At 44.1% G+C, this 21,430-nt stretch overlaps 1 long non-coding RNA gene across 1 annotated transcript; it reads left to right on the top strand.

Annotated features, from left to right (window-relative positions):
- The first annotated feature begins 3,365 nt into the window (after window positions 1-3,365).
- On the top strand, window positions 3,366-6,887 carry LOC121133712. Its single transcript, XR_005870682.1, has 3 exons — window positions 3,366-3,761; window positions 4,622-4,952; window positions 5,361-6,887. It is a non-coding gene; the product is annotated as an uncharacterized LOC121133712 (long non-coding RNA).
- The last annotated feature ends 14,543 nt before the right edge of the window (window positions 6,888-21,430 follow it).

Raw genomic sequence — 21,430 nt, 5'->3', positions numbered from 1 at the left:
AGGGGCTCTGACGTCCTTGTCTACCCTCCTGGGGGGGAGGGCACATGCTCATGGTGCACAGGAATACATTCAGACAACAACCCACACAGATAAAGACATGAGAATTAGGAGACAAAAAACTTTTAGTGCTACCTGTAGGAACATCTCTGGAGAAACTGTGATATCTAGGATTTACTTCAGAATACATGAATGTGGGATTGGCCATGGAGGATCAAAGACTGTATTTTTCTTTTTACTTTACTTATTTATTGACAGTGTCTCTTATGTAGCTCAGGCTGGCCTTGAACTCATGGACTTCCTGCCTTAGCTTCCTACATGCTGGAATTACAGGAACGTGCCACCCTACCTGCCTAAAAAAACAATGCTCTTAACATTTTTGCAAAGACAATGAGAGTCTCCGACTTGCACTGGATGCCATTTATTAAGCAAGGCCACCAACGGTTTCAAAGAAAACCCTTCATTAAGCATTCATCAGTTGAGGAGTAAAATATATTGATGATTTTAACTTTTTACCTAGCTTTCAACTTTACAGGTTAGAAAACTAAGCCTGGACTAGAGGGATGTCTCGGTGATTGACAGTCCGTCCTGTGTCTGCAGAGAATCCCGGTTCTGTTCCCAGGCCCCACGTGGAGAAGCTCACGGCTGCCTGTAGATCCAGCTCCACGGGAGCCAGTACCCTCTTTGGGCATCCGTGGGCACCTGAACTCATTCATATACACACATCATTACACCGACAACCACACACATATGTAGTTAAAAATAATAAAGTGTCCTAGAGAGATGGATGGGCTGTAAAGAGAATCGGCTGCTCTTTCAAAACTTGTCCCACAGGACAAACGTATTTTGACACCAGCTGGGAAACAGACGTAATAATCACAGTACCAGAAATAGTAAAGTTGTCTCCCAATGAAGAATCATGCCCCCCCAAGAAAACCCTGCCACTGCTCAGGGGTGTGACAGAATCATCAGTTCATAGAGAAGTTAGCAGCGTGAGCCTGACTCATAGAAACAGGGAAATGGGCAAGCCTTGCACCTGAGGAAAAGAACTGCCTGTTTGTGGGAGAGCATGCCTGCCGTAACCACAGCAGCTTTGAGCAAGGGTTAGGAATGTAGAGTGGGCCAGACATCCCATGAAGTGCGGTGCTCAGAGGCAGACAGGGCACTACGGTCTGTCTCCTCACAACTTAGTCTTGCCATTCAATTCCGGGTGTAAGCGAGCAACAGGTGCGGCCTGTACAGGGTGATTGCAGCTGCCCTCGGGAATGGACTGATCTCCTCATTTGATTAATGGGCTGATGCATGAGTTGGTAAGTGGATTGTCTCCGGAGTGGGTCTGCCTCTGAGTCTAGGTCTCACGTACTGTCTGTCTCTTACCAGATGACACTTTGTCTCTTGGCCAGCAAGAAGTCCACCACCAGATATGGCCCCCCTTTTTTTTACCTTAGCCCAGAATTACAAGCAAAAAGTACAGCCGCTTTCTTTCTAACTCACCTAGAGTGTGGTGTTGTGTTGTTAGCAACATAAAACGGACCAGGGCTAGGGAGTCATCTCCCACAATGTGACTGGCTGCTTCAAATGTCTCCTTCTGCCTACAAGGATCCAATTAGTCTTATCTAGATGGTGCCTGATCCAACTGCTTTGGCTCATGTCCTCTATGCTGCCAGACACCATGAAATTCAAGAAACCACATCCTGGATCTGATGAAAAGAGACTCGGAACGTACTATCAGCCTGTACTGATGAGACTGCATTCCTAATTACTGCACTATCTCTCTGATTAACGTCATATAACACTACCCCGACAGGGAGACGGGAAAGAGCCATGTCATTACCCACAAGGGAAAGGACCAGCAGAAAAAGAACTAAGAACCCTTTATACTGGTCTGTATCTCACCGATCAAGGAAATTTAGCTCATGTCAATGCCAAAAAGAGAAAAACAAGTTCACTGTGTCTATAAGTTGCATATTTTATTTGCCTAGTATATATAGAGAAAACCATCTCTATGCCAATCATTTTGAGGAAGCCATTGAATTTTGAGGGCTTCCATTTTCCTCTTTAAGAAGACGTCCACAGGATCAGCAAGGTTCTCTCACTATTCAAACATAAGTCAAATACAATATTAGTTGATGCATTTGAAATGTGCTATTTACTCATCAAGCACATATTGAGAACTGTTGAGAATAACATGTGCAAAATACATGCTCACCCTCAGAAAGTTCTCGGTCTAGTATAAAAACCATGTAAAGACTTATATGTCGCCATAGCACATGCAGGAGGAGAGGTGTCTGTAAATGTTACTGAGTGTACAAAGAGGCTGTCTCTGTCATAAGGAAACATGGGAGATCTGCAGGTGGATCTTTTTAGTTTCAGATTGGCTCATTTTATGGGTAAGAGTGTTTGCCTGCATGACATATGTGCGCCGTGTGTACACACTTCCAAAGGAAGACAAATAGAACACCAGAGCGCCTTTAATCCCAGCACTTGGGAGGCAGAGGAGGCGGATCTCTGTGAGTTCGAGACCAGCCTGGTCTACAGAGTGAGTTCCAGGACAGCCTCCAAAACAATACAGAGAAACCCTGTCTGGAAAAACCAAAAAAAGAAAAAGAGAGAGAGAGAGAGAGAGAGAGAGAGAGAGAGAGAGAGAGAGAGAGAGAGAGAGAGAGAGAGAGAGAGAGAGAGAGAGAGAGAGAACACCAGATCCTAGAGTTACGGTTGTAAACCACCTTGTGGGTTCTAGAAACCAAAACTGCATTAAATGCTTTTGACGGCTGGGCCACCTCTCTGTCCCCCTCAACTGGATCTTTATAACCAAGAAGAAAGGTTATTAAGTAGAGAAACAAAATGAACATAGGAGGTTGCAAATCGTCTTATCTGACTTTAGGGTGTAGGTTTTTAGATTAAGGCGAAGTTGCTGCTAAGAGCTGGAAACCAAGATGGGCAAGTCTGTATCTTCTAATTTGCACTAAGAAGTTCAGACATCACCCTGCAAGAGGTGCATTAAAGACTGCCTTTTTAGATCACATTAAATAGAGCTGATAGTCAGGCATGGTACTCCAGCCTGCAATCCCGTCACTCGGGAGGCGAAGGCAGGAAGACAATGAGTTCAAAGCCACCTTCGGCTACTTGATAGTAACAAAGACCTTGCCTTTGTTATTAAACCTAATCTCAATAATAACAAAAGGACATGCACCAGGCTATTGATTTTTTTCCTCTTGCTAATTATTCTATTTAAACTCATAATAGTCTGAGATTAATATATTAAGTTGTCTGAAATGATAGCTCTAGCCAAAGTTACAGTAGCCAGGAATCACTAAATTAAAATTTCTATTTATTCATTGCTATATTAGCCAGAGTTAAATATTAAAAACTTTCGTTCCTCGATTCTACTAGCTCATTTTAAATATTCATTGGCTGTGTGTAGCTAGGAGCTTTCATTTTGTACATCACCAGATAAGCATCCGCACCTGAGCAAAATGTTCCTTGGACATCACTGATGAAAGATCAGCCAACCATTTACACAACAAGGAGTACCCATTATGAAAACCACCCCTCTGCCTTTACTTCTTTTTGATTTAAAAATGTATTTATTTGTTCTTTATGGGATTTTAAGACTTAGACAATACAGCCACCGAGAATCTAGAACGTCAGTAAACTGTAAGGAAGGTGAGAATCTCAGCAGGCTGGACATCACCGTTTCCCTTTGAGAATCACCACCGAGATCTGGAGATCTGGAGATCTCAGAAGATCACAAGAACTCATTTGTAAGTAAGTCTGCGAGGATGACACACACCTCACGTGTAAACAGTGGGTCAGTGGGCTCAACTCCAAGGCTGTGTACAGAGTACAGAACCGTGGCGTCTACCCCAGGGCTTTCCCTGATGTCAGCAAAGAGGAATCTCCTAGCTTTCAGGGATGCTGACGGAAAAAACCCACACGCAAAAGCACTTTACTGGCTGATGTAAACAGTAGAAAACACAGAAGAGGCTAACGTTTCAGAATGGGATGATGCAGGACACAAATATCCACATACACACACAGTCTATACATGTATCATACAAATGTCTACACAAACACACTAAGGGCTTCAGCTTCAGTCACGGACTTTGCTGACCCTGGTGTTGACTTCTGGGGGCCAGGCGGAGTTGAGACAGGGTTTCTTTGTGTAAGAACCCTGGTTGTCCTGGGACTTGCACTGCAGACCAGGCTGGTCTCGAACTCACAGAGATCCGCCTGCCTCTGCCTTCCGAGTGCTGGGATTAAAGGCGTGCGCCACCACTGCCTGTTTTATGGTGCTGATTTTAGCGATCATTTTTTCACAGAGGGGGAAGAAAGATCTTGGATTCTAGAGCTAAACTGGGCTCAGGTCACTTATTAATAAACTGGTCTCGGACTCTGGACCTCAGTTTTCATATCTATAAGATGGGCAGAAGGATATTACTCATCTCATGTGGCTCTTTGAGGACTACATAGACATAGACATAAACAGAGACATATGTGTGTGTGTGTGTGTGTATATATACATATTCAAAAGTAGTTGACATCAATCATGGGTTATAAAAATAGAGGAGAAATTAAAAGATCTCCTGATATTTGTTACTACAAATGCTTCTGTGTTTTTCAGGATGGTGAATGGTTTATCTGTCCTAACATAACCTCGTGAAAGGAAAACTAAAACAGCAAAAGATCTATGGCCTTTCTCTCCCTCCCCTGCCCCGCCCCTGTATTCATCTGCTACGTATGGCCAGACATGAGAAGGGAAGGAAGGCTATAAGAAATCTCCCAACAACAGTCAGGGCCTACTTCTTGGGAGCCAGGAGAGCAGGGCGCCACGGTCCAGGCAGCGGGCTGTTACTGACATTTCTGCTGTACTGCACCTGCTAACCCAGCTCGCCACAGCCAAAGGCTACAGCGATACTCTTATCAACGACATCTGAGCGTGTGCCCTGCACTGGGTGAGTCCTCCAGACCAGCCCTCTCTTAATCCCCCCTAGATGATGCAAGAAACAACGCAACTGCCATCTGTAGTGATAGATTCGCCTCCACACCTGTCGGGCACTGGGCGTGGCCACAGGAGCAGACATGACCGGTTAAAAGAAAAAAGATAGGGGTACGAAGCCCCTAGGGTGGCGGAGAGTATCGGGGGGCAGGGTCTGTCTCCTTGGAACAGGAATGCCACATTAGAGGAAACAAATTCAGAGAGAGAGAGAGAACTTCTCAAGGTTACACAGCCAGCGGGTGGTAAAGCTGGAATTTAAACTCAGAGTCCATAGTCTTAATTACCTTAATTATCACACTCTGCCGCTATTGCTGGAAAGCTGGCTGGATACTGCATGTGTTTGCCTATTTCTCTCTTTCTCTAGGGGGTTACCGGCCATGCCAACCAGCGTATATGGACGACTGTTTACATTAGGGCTCTCCCAAAATGGAGATCATTGCCTCCTAATTCACTCGGCCTACGCCATCCTAAAGTCTGCACAAAGCACCTAACCTTATCAGATGTAAAGCCTGGCCCTCTTGTGTGTCTGCAACCAGAGGGAGCTCCACATCTAGAAGCAATGTGCACTGATGCCGTTCTCCGGCAGCTTGTGCTTCCAGAATTAACCTCGTGCTGCTGCCATTCTGAGCCCCGAGGCTGACAGTGGCCCTGGCTGAGGACATGAATGAGTCACCATTTGTTTTTTTAAATTAGTCCTTAGCTATTTGCAGAAACAGAGCCTCAAATAATTAAAGGAATCTGAAGGAAGAAAAGAAGTAGTGACTTCTTGCTTTTATGATCCAGCCACAGTTCATCAGCTACCTAAGAGAGAAAACACTTTCAAATGGGAGTCTCCTTCAGCTCCCTTTAAATGGAGGCCCAAAGATCAACAAATCTGATATAAATCGGAATGAATGGGCCGGATTAGGACAAAAGTATATGATTTTGTAAAACCATCTGATCCTTATCAAACACAATGTATACAAACGCTTCCATTTTACAATAGGCTTGGTGAGTCAACTCTGAATTCCCATCAGATTTTTCTCCCTCACCGAATTTGCTTCCTGAAACCCTGCGCAGTCAGTTAGTACTCAGGACAGCGCCCACTGAATTTGCTTCCTAAAACCCTGCGCAGTCAGTTAGGACTGAGGACAGCAGCGGCAATGACATCCAGCCTCCTTTTGTGCCTCAAACTTCCCAGTCCCTTCTTGGAAGGACCCGCCTGCTGATCTAGCTGTCACTTCAATTATACTTCCCATTTTCATTTTTTCAATTACACTTTTTCATATACATTTTATTTAAATTAGAAACAATCTTAGTTTACATATCAATCCCACTTCCCTCTCCCTCCCATCCTCCCATGCCCCCCACGGACCCATATTTCCAATCTGAACTAAGATACAGAAAGCTTGCAGGGTTTTTTTTCCTAGCAAAAAGGAAAAAGTAGGATAACTGGCACAAACGTAACATTAAACTCATCAAGAGATTAATATCACAGGACCATGAAATATACTGACATCCAGAGAAAGACTGAAGATTCCAAGGCACATCCACCGTCATCATCAACCTCACCTGCTCCCTGCAGACTGTGCAAAGGCCACGCTCTGCCTTAGGAAATTCTCAGCTTATTACCTATATTACAAGCCATCTCCTTTTAAAACTTATTTAATTGTATTTCATATGCCTGTGATGGGGGAAGTCCTTCTGTGCGTATGTTTGTCTGACTGGTATAAATAAAGCACTGTTGGCCAATAGGGAAGCAAGATAGGTGGGACTAGGAGTCTAAGAAGATTCTGGGAAATGTAGTGAAGAGAGTTGTTGCCATGTGATCTCTCAGGAGGAAAGGACGAGTCAGAAGAGAGTCCTCGGAAAGATAAGAATATATATTAGTAATTATGGGTCAATAATTAAGTCAGAGATAGCCAATAAGAAACCAAGCAAACATAATTAATATAGTGTCTCGTGTGTTATTTGGGGGCTGACATGGCAACGGGACCCAGGCAGCTGGCGGGAAAAATGCATGTTACGTGCATTGACGTTTCTGCCTGCATGTGTGTCTGCGTGAGGGAACTGGAGTTACAGACAGGTGTGAGCTGCCGTGTGGGTGCTGGGAATGGACCCTGGGTCCTGTGGAGGAGCAGCCGGCGAGCTTAACCTCTGACCGTCTCTCCAGCCCCCGTGGTTTCTCTTTGTTTGTTTGTTTGTTTGTTCTTTGTTCCACTTCATTGCACAGGACAAGGCACTTACTAAAGAGACAGGACAGCATTGCCAGGCCCTCCTGAGCAGATGCTAACACTCACTGACATCTGCCACGGGTTTCCTGTCTCTGAGATAGAACTGTGCCACACACTGTGTTCACTTAGAAGCCATGCTCTGTCACCCATCACTTTATTTTTTTAAACCTCCAAATATGTCCACAATCCAAAAACCCCTGGAGCCAATTAGCATCTTTGTTTCAACAAGAAAGAAAAAGATAAAAAGTCCTAACCATATCGAAAATAGAACAAAACAAACCTTATTTTACAATAAAATTGGCTTCTAGAAGGAAAAGGCTCTCACACAAGTATTTGGAGTTTTATCAAATTCCAAACAAAAGACATTAACAATCACTCTAGCCAGAAGTAGTAGTAATTGTATCTATCATTGAGCGTCAACTCTAAAATGCAGCGTTAGCCTTTGCCTACAAGGGAAGAGTGGGCTAACTGTGATGGGGAAATAGATTTTTTTAGTCATGTGCTCTGTTGACCTAAGTGCTCATATAAGGGAAATTCCATTGAAAGAAAAATGTATGTAAACCATCTGCCTTTGTTTTATTTATCCATTGGTTTCCTATGAGCAATTAAAATTTATCTTGACCTATATCAGATTATTCTCAAGACTAGACATAACATGATTTGAAGAGTAGTAAGAATATCTCAAGCCCCCAAATAACTCTCCTTATACCCGGGGACAGAAGCTACCAGAATAACCCCAGAATCTTTCCGTAATTCTGTGACTCAGAGGTTTCCCCATCACTTGCCACGTGGGCGGGCACCTTGTCGTCTTGTCTGCCTTGTCTTGCCTTTATAGACGCTGTGAGCCAGGCCATGGCTTGGGTGTCAGCATAACATCGCTCTTTAGTGAGACTGCCTCAAAGCACAGGTGGTCCACGGCGGCCAGAATGCAGTCCTAGTTCCGAGAGCCAGTTTGATTCGTCTTGATTTGTTAAAGTCAGTTTTAACAGCCTGTAACTCCCAATTCACTGACAAGCCAGCTGGCAATTAAGTTCAGTCTTCTACACTAGGTACTGTCTGTGGTCTCAACTAAGGAAAGTTTTCCTCCTGCAATGTTCAAATACTACCTGAACAGTCATGTTTGAGTCTGTCTTAAGTATCCTAAATCTGATTTAATTTGTTATAGCAACAGCCTCTGCAAAGTGAGTATTTTTAATGTTGTATGGATAGAATTATTAGTAAAACCACTGCATCTGATTTGAAAAAAAAAACAGGTTTGGTCCTGATGACCTCTTGTAAGAGGCAAGTCACACCTTTATACAGCATCCTTCTATATGAGTGGTAAAGTAGAAATAAAGCTATAACAACATAATCAAGAAAAGTGACACACGATGAGAATGACTCTCAAAATGAAATTTAAGGTTTTGGCAATGTGTGGTCTTGATATAATTAAGCTTGTAATTGTATATTTTTTTAGACACTGTATTGGCAACTGAAAGAAATAACATGTAGTCGGGCAGTGGTGGCGCACGCCTTTAATCCCAGCACTCGGGAGGCAGATGCAGGCGGATCTCTGTGAGTTCGAGGCCGGGCTGGACCAACAGCCTCCAAAACAGAGAAACCCTGTCTCATAAAACCAAAAAATAATAATAATAATAATAATAAAAGAAAGAAAAAAAAAGAAAGAACATGTATTATCAAACAGTGAACTCTCTCTTTTAAGAGCACAGAATCTTGAGGGTTACAGTTTTCAGGAAAATTCTCGAGTGTGAATCCTTCTCAACATTTTAGGGTGACCAAACTGGATGAAAGCATCCCCATATATACATGTACACCTATACAGATGTATACATAGCGTTTATCTCTAGTGTGAGTCATTTTACATGATCAAATAGAGCTGGAGTGAAGGCTTTCCCACAATTCTCCTACACAGGACTTCTCTCCACTGAATCCTTTCATGGAATCAAAAGGAAATGCAATTAGTAAAAGTGTAGGATATATCTGTCCATTTTCATTGTCTTTTAAAAGAGACAGGATTTTAGTATTTAGTCTAGACTGGCCTCAAACTTTCAATCCTTCTTCCACGGGCTCCCAGGTAGATAGAATTCCAAGCTTGCATTACCAACCCTGGTTAATAAAATTCACTTTAGAGCCGGGCGGTGGTGGCGCACGCCTTTAATCCCAGCACTCGGGAGGCAGAGGCAGGCGGATCTCTGTGAGTTCGAGGCCGGACTGGACCGACAGCCTCCAAAACAATACAGCCTCCGAAACAATACAGAGAAACCCTGTCTCGTAAAACAAAAATAAAATTCACTTTATAACTGGGTCCCAGATAAAGGTACGATGCTGAGGAGTTTCATGAAACATAGCAATAATAATTAATGAAAGCTCCAAAGAGGATGCAGCCACAAAATTTGAGGATACGGTCAAGGACTCACATTGAGTCTTGTTATAGCCTCACTCACAATGGAGCCGCTGCTACTTGCTTAGTACAATTAAGAAACTCGCTGCATCTCTCAAAAGGCTTCAGCCTACTTCACTGCTGTTGTCAGACGTCTGCTACTACAGCTTACAAAGATAGGTAAGAGAGGAAGCTAACATTAGTTGTAGCCAGCCTCCCAAGATTGAAAGACATCTTCACTAAAGATCACCAACAATTACGCAGTTGGAGCATACCTAGAGTAGAGCAGGGGCAAGCTACACTTAATTTTATAAAAATTGCCAGTGATTACATCCAACTCTCCTTGTTGGGATTACCTATGAAGTGTTGCAGGAGCAGAAAAAGCCAGGGAGAAGTGTGGCCAAGGATGTCACGGGGGAGACAAAGAATGCGCATTTAGTGCCCGACAGGAACATAAATCGCCAGATGGGGTTTCAAGAGATACAGTTGAGGCGCAGGGGACACAGAGAAATGTCAGGAGAAAGGCCAGCCTGACCTCAGATAGGAGGCTTAGGAGGATGCAGAGCCGCGAGGGAGTAATTTATAGGCAAATGCTGACTCCAAACACTTGAATGAAGAGGGAAGCTGGGGGGAAAAACGGTAGAAGCTGCCACACTAAGCACTTTTCTGAGAGAAGCTGGTAGCTTGCAATGTCAGGTGACAAGCATTTGTGACTGTTCTGACACAGCAGAAGACTAGAAACTGAGTGTGATGGCTGAGTACAGCAAGTCAGATGATAACACATTACAGAAATGCTGCCACACCCGTTATTATGAGCAACAAGTTCGGTAGTTATTACATTTTAGTCTTTGGATGATGCTTTGATCATCCTCATTGCATTCTCATACAAACATCATCTGCTTAATACAATCCTTTCAAGCCTTAAGAAAAAACCTTCAGGGCCGGGCGTTGGTGGTGCACGCCTTTAACCCCAGCACTAGGGAGGCAGAGGCAGGCAGATCTCTGTGAGTTTTACCTGACTTCTTACTAGTGAAGACTCTGCCTGTGACTTAAACGGAGTAAGAAGCTGAACCCATTCGTGTGGTAGTGTATTAGTCTTCCGTTCCTATACAACTGTCTGATGTATGAACTTATGGAGAGCAAGGGCTTATGTTGGCTCATTTCAGACATCCCCAGCCCTTATCAGTTGGCGCCACTCTTGGTGGGTCTGTGGTGAAATGGCACTTCCTGCTTGGAGCATTTGACAGAGCAAAAGCAAAAACCGGTCACCTCTTAGACCGGAAGCAAAGTAAAGATGGCGGTGGTGACCACAGCCCCACCATCCCCAGTGAGGTGCATGTACAATGGCTTAACAAGCTCCCACTGGGTGCCTCCCCCTGTAGGTTCTATAGTAACCTTATAGTGTTACCTGGGCACCAAGCCTTCAGCACATTTGAGATCTAAACTGTATGGAAAGCATGGTCAATATTCTCAGACACAGCGAAGGCTGGTGTGTGCTCCAAGCCTTCATCTGAGAAACTTGGGCCCTTGTCACTGCACCACCTGCCTGCCTTCCAAGCCCTATGCTGGCCTTATTATTCTGCTTTTCTCTCTCGCTTAGATCATCCGTTAATCGTTTCTGTCAATTAGCTGCTAACAGAGCAACGTGATGTCTGGGAAGCAGAATCCAGGGCCAACTTCTAATTATACACTACTGAAGACAGAAAGGTTTTGTGTCAGATGATCTCTAGAGAACATCAGTACATAAATTAATTGCATTCCTTTTTACTCTTCTTTCAAAAAACAATCTTTTTTCCTTATTTACTCTGTGTGTATGTGTGTGGGCACACGTGTGTGCATGTTTTTGTGTGTACGTGTTTGCATGCCTGTGTGTAAGTGAGCACGCACACACACATGCACGCACGCAGAACCATTGCCAGGACTGGGGCTCTTACACCACGTGAGGCCCAGGCAGTCGGGTTTGGGGGCAAGCCCCTTCACCTGCAAAGTCATTTTTTCCAGGTCCCTGCTTGCTTTCCCCAGCCTGTCGTGTTGTGCTAACTTCATAAAAAATATTTCAGGCTACAAACATCTAAGAAGGAAGCAGTGAGTAGCCTTCATGACCTTGAATTTGGCAGCGCATTCTTAGATGGCACCAAGTGTATGAAAAAGAGCAAAAAATAGGTGCACTGGATTTCTTCCAGGCTTAGAGCTTTTATATATACTAAAGGACATCATCAAGAAACTGAAAAGGCATAGCAGGCTTGAAAAGCTGCATCCAATAAAGGACTTGGACCCAAGAATGCATGAAGAATTGAACAAAAAGTTTACGCGACCCAGTTTTAATGATGAGCAGAGAATCTGTGTAGACATTTCTTAAGGAAGATACAGGACATGATGCTTGCTACCATCCGCCATTAGGAAAGTACAAGTAACGCCCCACTTTATACCCACTATGATGACTGTCATTCCTTATAAAACAAACAAGTGGCCTTGAGTGTATACGCAAATGGGAACCCTTGTGTGCTGCTCATGTGTGTAAAACCGTGCAGCTGCTGTGGAAGATACTATAGTGGTCCCTCGAGAAGCTCAACATAAACTACTCCGTGATCCAACAGTTCCACTCTTGGTAACATAGCTGAGAGGGTTTGACACAGGTGAAACCCAAACGCTCGCACATGAACATCTACAGCAGCACTGCCCCCAAGGGAATGTCTGGAGAGACGGCTCAGTGGTTAAGAGCACTGGCTGCTCTTCCATAGGTCACAGGTTCAATTCCTGGCACCCACATGGCAGCTCACAACTGCGTACAACTCCAGTTCCAGGGCATCTGACCCCGTGCACAGACAGACATATATATGCAGACAAAACATTAATGCATACATGATGGGGAAGTCCTGTGTATATGTCAATAAAGCACTGTTGGCCAATAGGGAAGCAAGATAGGTGGGACTAGGAGTCGAGGAGGACTCTGGGTAGGAGAAACACAGGGAGTCACGATGTAGCCCGCCAGAGAAGTAAGATGTCTGGAACTTTTCTCCGGTAAGAGAAATACTTAGATTAACAACTATGGGGTAAATACTTAAGTCAGAGCTAGCCAGGAAGAAACAAGCAAGGCCAACAGCTTCATAATTAATACAGCGTCTTGTGAGTTATTTGGGGACTACAATGCGGCAGAGCCCAGGCGACTGGTGGGGAAAAACCAAAGCAGCTGGCAAGGAAAAGGCTTCTTTCTACACACACAAAAATAGGCAGGTGGATCTCTGTGAGTTCGAGGTCTATAGAGCGAGTTCCAGGACAGCCTCCAAAGAAATACAGAGAAACCCTGTCTTGAAAAACCAAAAAAAAAAAAAAATCTTTAAAAAAGAAAATAATCCCATAAAATCAGGTTGTAGGAAAACCTGTAAGGCATTTTCTTAGTGACTGATGGAGGGGGTCCCAGCCCATTATGGGTGGTGCTATCCATGGGCTGATGGCCTTGAGTTCTGTAAGTAGCCTGAGCACGCCATGGGGAGCAAGCCAGTTAGCAGCTCCCCTCCATCCCTCTGCATCTGCTCCTTCCTCCAGGATCCTGCTCTGTGTGAGTTCCTGTCCTGACTTCCTTCAGCAGAGAATAGCAATACGGAAGCATGAGCCAAATAAACCCTTTCCTCCCCGAGCTGCTGTAGCTACGGTGTTTCGTCAGGGCAATAATAACCTAACTAAGACGGCAGTCTAGATAGAGCACTTTTTGCTGTTTCAGAGGACCGGGGTTCAGTCCCCAGCTCTCCCATGGTGGCTCAAAACCATGCTCCAGGGAATGTGACACCCTCTCTCCCCCCCTTGGCACCAGGCAGGCACGTGGCGTACGGACACACAGGCAGGCCAAGCACTCACATCCATAAAACCAAAACAAAGTTACTTTTAATGGTGGAAAGCAATCTGAAAACCATCATAGTAAGTCAAGAAGTTGGAAGCCAAAGCTCACATGTTGTAAGGACCCCACTGATGCGGGGTAGCAGAAGGGACGGTAAACCCATGTGGACAGAAAGCAGGTTGGGCTCTTCTGCTTTCAGGAATGGAGAGCGGTGAGCAATCGCTTAGTAGGTACAACGTTTTCTGTTGGGATGACGGGCATGCCTGGGAACTTAATAAACCAGCAGCTGTAAAGTAGTGTGGACATACTTGATAGAACCAAATTGTATGCTTTAAATTGGCTAACGTGTAACCCCCATTTTAAAAAAACCAACCGATAATTGTTACTGAATGAACTGGCATGCACATTTGAAATTAGCCTTAGTAGGGAACTAGTGACTAATTAGTTCAGACAAGGGGGTATCAGTGTGACCGTTTCTGCTTTTCTGATGTGACTACAGGACACACAGTAGTGTGAAATGTTGGCGCTTACACACAGACTAGAAACCACACAAGTGCATCTGTCCTGTGGACTCATCGGGGAGTCCACAGGAGGGATGCTTGGGAAGGGCTTCAGCACCTTCCTGCAGAAACCAGAGGTGTCAGTCAAGAGAACCAGTTCTGTTCTGGAGATACAGAACGAGGGCAGAAGACTTAGGAAGCGGCCCCAGGAAGGTAGACTTTCCACTTTGTGAATGTCAGTTTCATTAGCTTCTATAGAGAACGCCTTGAGGCATGATTCGGACATAAACTACCCAGACCCGTTGAAAGGGATTCACTTTACACTTCCTTCTTCCTGGTGTTGTGGCTCAGCTCGTTTCCGAACGGGTCCAAAGCCATCATCGCCCTATGGAGGATCCTTGAGCTTGGGTACATGCGCATTTGGATATATTGCTAATACTTACGGAAGATCACACTAGTCTTTTATTTACTAGGAAAGTCTAGATTATTTTTATTTTGGTTGTGAGTCTATCCTTTAAGGGCTGAGCTGTCTCTCCAGCCCCTAGCTTGTTTTTAAATGGGAAAAAATTGAAACGTTTAATGATTATTACATGTAGGACAATTTCATCTAGTATAGACAAAAGATAAGATGAAAACCATTCACATATCCTTCCTTGGGAGTAGGGGTGGGATTCTCAGACTGAAGGATCTGACAAGTCTTCCATTAAGATTGTTTTCTTGGCTGTAAGTGATCAGGAAATTAAAACAACAGCAGATTAAATGTGTGGGCTTGTTTAATATAATTTGAACACCAGTTATGCCAAATAATGCCATAACTCCTCTGGCGTTTTCTGTATCTGCTCTCTAACATACGGATATTATAAGATATAGAATATTAGAATAAGGATATGATTAATAATATACTATGTATTATTATATGTAGTATAACATGTATGTTATAGATAACATAAGACATATGATAATATATTAGTATTATATAACATAGATGTATATTGTATTATGTAACATGATAATAGATAATATGTTATTCTATAATATATAAATAATATAAATATAAGGATATTATAATGCCTCATACTTTTGGACACACGGTCACAACATGCCACCAGGGTGTCAGAGAGCCTGCATATATTTAAGACAGAAGAAGTGGAGAGAGAGACAAAACACCAACGGAGCCATTCTTCTGTCAGGCAGGGAAAGCTCCCTAGGAATGTCACGGCAGGCGTCTGCTGCTGTGAGAACAGGTTCAAACGCCCACCTCAGGACGCAGGGGAGGCAGAAGGGAAACTTTTCATCCTTTTGTAAGCGGAAGGCTGGGGACAGGAGGAGGGACGGAGAGTGGAGTTTTCACTCAGTTAACTTCAAATTGGAGCGGTTTGTCACTGTTCTTGTGAAATGTTACCGGTGCTCTTAGAGGAGACACTCTTTTAAAAGGTTTGGAATTGTGTGTGTGTGTGTGTGTGTGTCTGCACATGCCCTCAGAGACCATAGGTGGCATCAGATGGCCTGAAGCTTGAGGTATGCATGGTCGTGGTCACTAAATGTGGGCAGCACCACCTCTCTGAGTTTTCGCCTGGTAAACAAGAACACCACACACAGGTCAGTTCTGTGGCAATCTCGTAACCTAGGGAGTGTGCAATTGCTTCATTTTCACACCGTCACAGGCACCTGGCTTTCTCTTGGGCCACGAACCGCTCCCAAATCATGAGGTGGAGGCTCCTTATCAGTTACGAATGCTCATCCTTATCTTAGCTCAAATGCTCGCCCTTATCTTAGCTCTTGTTTGAACCTCTTTCTCTTCATCTACGGTTCGCCTCAGGGCTTTTTACCTTCCTTTCCTTCTGTACGTCTTACTTGCTGGTTCTCATGTCTGCCTGGTGCTGGCGCCAGTCTTGTCCCTCTCTTTGCACCTCGCTAACCTCTCTCTCTCTCTCTCTCTCTTGGAGGGGGTGTTTTGAGACAGGGTTTCTCTGTATTGTTTTGGTGGCTGCCCTGAAATTCACTCCGTAGACCAGGCTGGCCTCGAACTCAGAGATCCACCTGCCTCTGCCTCCCGAGTGCTGGGATTAAAGGTGTGTGCCACCAACTCCCGGCTCCCTTTTTCTCTCTGGAGCCTGCATTTCTCCTCCTACTTATTCTCTCTGCCTGCCAGCTCTGCTACTACCTGGCTATTGGCCGTTCAGCTTTTTATTAGCCCAATCAGATGCAACAAATGCAACACATCTTTACACAGTTAACGTAATTTCCACAGCAATCATAGGGAGAAAAAGCCTGGTACTTAGCCCTTCGGGACTTGAATCATTGCTATTTAGATCCTAAAAGATCCTAGCATATATTGACTCATCTGATTTTAGTTCACTGAAAAGAAAGACCTTGAGGGCCAGGGACATAAGATGTACAAAACAAGCCACAAAGTCATCTATTTACCCTAACGTAGTAGTTCACGGAATCTGGTTTTGAGCTCAGGATACTTGACAGTGACTTTTAATTTGAAAATTATATTTCCTCTGTTACCCTCCTTTCTCTTAAAACAGCTAATTAGTCACATAGGTGAACACACACATGCACACGCACACACGCGCACACACGTGCACACACACGCACGCACACGCACAGAGGCATGCAGGCATGCACACACAAACATGCACACGCACACACAGTCAGATGAACAGAGGGGGAAGGAAGCCATTATTTAAACCTTGGCCTGGGTAAATAAAGGTCATAGCTGAATGTCTAAATGCCAAGAAATCACTATTTTCCTAGGGAACACAGACCTATTTTAACTTACTACACCTAGAAAATTGATTTATGCAGCAATATTTCAGAGAAGAGTGAGCAGATTTATGCTGACAAAAAGATCCGGTCCATTTACGAACAAGTCCAACTTCCTCTTTGCTATTCAACAGCCCTATCTCAGCCAACCAGGCAGAGTAAGTGTCACCCGGCAAACTCTCCCCTGCAGCAAATGCTTGCGTTGCCGGCAGAGTCTCCCAGCGGTGGATCCGTAATTACTTTCTGGATTTCGAAGAACAGATTAAACGGCTGTGTTCGGGTCTGAATATTACCATCTACACATCTTTCTGCTGATTACCATGAGTTATTAAATAAGTTTCCCATGTTCCAAAAGCCGTCCTGTGCTAGCATATCCTTTGTGAGAGTGCATATTGCCTCTGACAAATGATTCAAAAATAAAACGTGACCTTCAAACAAAATGCAGCCAAGGATGCAGTAGAGGAGATCTCAGGGGAGATGCAGACGTATCTTGTGGGGAAGGCTTTAGAACACATTTTCCGAGGCATAAAAGGGGCAGCTCTTAACATTTACTGACAAAATTCATTTGCCAAAAGAACGAAAGTCTTCATAAAGCATAACGCCTACAGGTTTTGAGCTTTAACAACTTGTGTTCCAACTGTGATAAAAATAATCTGATTTATCACTTCAGGGGAAATGCAGTCTCTTCTATTTGGTTGGAATGGACTTCCAATCTGCTAGCCAAAGGTCCTAATGGCGTCGAGCCTAACATCTTTTTCTGCTCCCTAACTACGGCTACAACACAGCCCATGCTTCTCTCCCTTGCCACCAGGATGGGCTATACTTTGAACGGTAAATAGGTAAAGGTAATAAAACCATAAGGCAAAAAGTGGGTTGATTAAAAATGGGTTAATTTAAGTTATAAGAGCCAGTTAGTAACAAGCCTAAGCTATTGACCAAGCTTTTATAATTAATAAGTCACCATGTCATGATTTGGGAGCTGGCTGGCAGAAGAGAAAAATCTGCCTACACCTGTGGGCATGTGGGAGGCCCTGGACCTGATCTCTGGCACTGAAAAAAAAAAGAAATAAAACATGCTCGTAATTAGAATCCTTTCTGATGTAATGAATGGACTACAAGACTATATGCTTGCTTACAGCAACAGAAACTGACTTTTTCTAAGTTCAGGAGAAAGGGGATTTGTTGGAAAGGCACACATTAATTCACAGACTGACTAGGGCTGGATTCCCAGGCTGGAAACTGCACAGGCAATGGAGAAGGTAGGAGAACAGTAATCAGGCCCAAGTCTCATTGAAGCAATGGGGGCTGGGATGTCTCAGTAAGCACGAGTGTCCACACTTAGCCACTGCGAGAAGCTCTTCCACGAACTGTTTGCAAACTGGCCCTATACGAACGCTTTACTCAAATTCAAATTCTCGGGCAGGATCACCCAAGCCTTTAAGCTGCATAAATTCTAAGAATCACATACAGCACGGATTCCATAAGAATAGATTCCGGGACACCCAGGAAAGTACAAATGTTTACTGCCCGCTGCTTGGGACAGTTTACCCAAGTATTCTTGTGATGAAGACAGAGTTTCAACGAGAGAGTTCAGAGCTGTCTGCAAGGGCAACAGAGAAGGCTTGCTCAAGAACGAGCTCCTTTGGAACAAGTGACTGTGTGGGCCCCAGCCCCAGCTGATGGTTTATGACACCTCAGCACCGAAGGCTCAGGGGTCATCAGGGAAGTGGGGTGATTGGAAGATCTAGGGGAACAGGAAGTTTGCTGTGAGATCGAGTCTCCTAGAAATGCGCCCACACCCATGAAGTTTCATCAGTAAGGCTGACAAAGCAACATCTGAACAACCAAAGGCAACGGACATCCGCATTTGGAAGTGGGGACGCTCAAGGGCTTCAACTTCGGGCAAAGACCTACAGGCAGCTAAGGGATGCTCAGAGCGGGAGAAAGCGTCTTCCCCATGGAAGGGCACACCCGTTGGTTATCTAATACCTAGTGTTCAGGCCTGAAAATATACAGACAACTATCATTACACAGCCTGGGCAGGGCATACTTATGTATGTAGAGGGATGTGTGTGTGTGTGTGTGTGTGTGTGTGTGTCTGTGTGTGTAACAATAAAGAGGCCATGAATTTGGAGGAGAGCAAGGTGGGGGAGATCCATGGGAAGAGTTGGAGGAAGGGAAGGAGGGAGGCAAATGATTTTAATTAAAAACAAAGAACTATCTTCATTGACCAATTCATACATACATTACCCTAGACATCCTTGATTTGTTTCTTGTATCTTTTTTTGTTTGGTTTTTGAGACATGGTTTCTCTGTGGCGCATGCCTTTAACCCCAGCACTCGGGAGGCAGAGGCAAGTGGATCTCTGTGAGTTTGAGGCCAGCCTGGTCTACAGAGGGAGTTCCAGGACAGCCTCCAAAACAGAGAAATCCTGTCTCAAAAAACCAAAAAGAAAAAGATTTCTACTTAGTGAGACAATTTCATTTTTTATCAGAAGCCTCCCCATCTATATATAAAGGTATAGGAATAACCATACTGACATACCCATTTTATATATTCATGTCCATCTCAGAGAGGGTACTAGAGGCAACTTAGTTATTACGGAGTACAAACAGATTTGGAACAATTAGTTTCTTCTGTCTTATTTACTCCATTTAATCAAAACTTAACTAAAATTATTCAGATACAATTTCCTGTAGGAAATACTTGACATTTATTTCTATGAGTGATAACAATTTGAAAGACACAGATGGCTGACTAGAAAATTTACTACAAGTGAAACTGAATTCATTCATTATAAAGCAGATTGCATAATGCTACTCAAAGCTTTACATTTCACTTGGAAAGAAACTAATTATTAAGATTGCTTTTTACAAATCTGTCTTCTGGCCTATTTCTTTACAGAACTGAGACTAGACAAAGACATTTGTTCTGATTCAGTTATATCTGATCTTGAAGCTTTTTTATCTGGGCTTCCGCACATACATTTATAATCCTTTTAAATCCAAATGCATTTTAAATTAAGATTACAAATTTTAAGAACAATAATTTTAGAGGACCACGCCGTTATGTCAAACTCAACTCTTCTAATTATTTAAAGGACTTTCCCCATTACCTAATTATTTTTATTTCCCCAGCACTTCCATTTAATCCCTGCGAAGGAAAAGATAAAATTCCCTTTCAGGTAACTATGAAGTCTGCAAAGGTTTGTGTTCTTATTGTGTGCACAGAATGCCCAGACCCAGTTCTGGTCTGGTAAAATGGGTCTTGGTGGTGGACAGCCGTAGTCGGTAGTCTAGTGTCTTCACTAGCTTGGCCAGAATTCCAGGGCTCCCCAGAGGAAAGGCAGACGGCACAAGGGACGGTGTTAGTGTGGTTGCTTTGCTCAGCAGCCAGATGAGCCGAGTGGAGAACCCACTCTTCAAGCGGCCAGTGCATGGCCAACTGCCACCACGATGAAGCTAATTTAGGAGGGAGGGGTTCGGGCGGAGCCAGGTGGGGAGAGAATGGAAACACCCAGAGTGGAAGGCACTGAGCATCTGGGAACTTATCAACCCCAAACCCTTACTCATACCTCCCCATATACTGGGAAGAACAGTGATCAGAATGCACCTAGGAGAGTTATGTATAGTGCCCATCCAGAGACCTAGGGTAATGAGCTAGAAAAATTGGTAACCAAAATGAACTAAGGTTGACATTCGGTCTCCTTTCCCCATGACCTCTCATGAACTTAGCAATGACCCGTCCCAAGTCATTTGAGGTGCCTTCCCATTCTTCCTTCATGATGCAACGATGTTGCTGTTTCGTTTGATTTGCTAAGATGTACCAGGCTTGCCTACTATGTACAGCTTGTTCTCAAGGCTGTCACTTGTAGATCATGCTAAGCCAGTGGCCGCAACCAGACACCTCAGCTGGTAACTGAGGCTACTCTGCTTCAAGGACCCCATTCTGAATATAAATGGGAGGCAGGAAGAGAGCCAATGGGTGGGTCCCTAGAACTAGACGAAAACATCTCGCGCATGCGTGCACACACTGGACCCGGCCCACTTCTCCACCTATAGCGTTCTACCCTCTGCTCTAAGGCCCCCGGATGTATGTGCTGAGTCTTGTGATCCATGTTTCTCTACCACCTAACAAATCACATACCCCTAACCCCTTCTCCCTCTGGAGAAAGAATATTAACCCCAGCTTTATACGGCAACCAGGAACAGAAGGTTTCTAATGACATAGCATTGCTGGAGCACATCTCTTTCTTTATTAACGGACAGGAATACACGGAAAGGTCTTGAGTTTACTTTGAAAGCATCTGTCCTCCACTTCCGCTCAACCCTGCAACAGGCTAGAATGGGCCGGCATTTGAGAAGCACAGCTCTTCTCTGGAGGGCCGTTCCTTCCCCAGCAGACAGGCTTTTCTACTGGGCTACTGTATTATCCTACTAAGACATCATAATGCTCTCCAATTATTTATTTCCTTTGAGACTGACCCCTCCAGGTTATGTAGATTGAGTATAGACTATGAATTGTAATAAGGCCTCCCTGTGGGGGAATCTTAGGAGAATTCAAGGGAAATTAGTTTCAATTAAGTGTGTGCCAGACACATTGTCTAGTAAACAGCAGGTCAGCAGCTACTATTGCTACAATTATTAATAAAGCCCGTGGGCTGACAGAGAATGTTTTCTTGGGAATCTCTGCAGGTGGTAGGTATGCTATTCAAAGAGAGAATTCAAGAGATGA

Source organism: Mesocricetus auratus, unplaced genomic scaffold, assembly GCF_017639785.1.
Source record: "Mesocricetus auratus isolate SY011 unplaced genomic scaffold, BCM_Maur_2.0 Super-Scaffold_100023, whole genome shotgun sequence".
Taxonomy (NCBI): Eukaryota; Metazoa; Chordata; class Mammalia; order Rodentia; family Cricetidae; genus Mesocricetus; species Mesocricetus auratus.
This window is presented reverse-complemented; position numbering and strand designations above follow the sequence as displayed.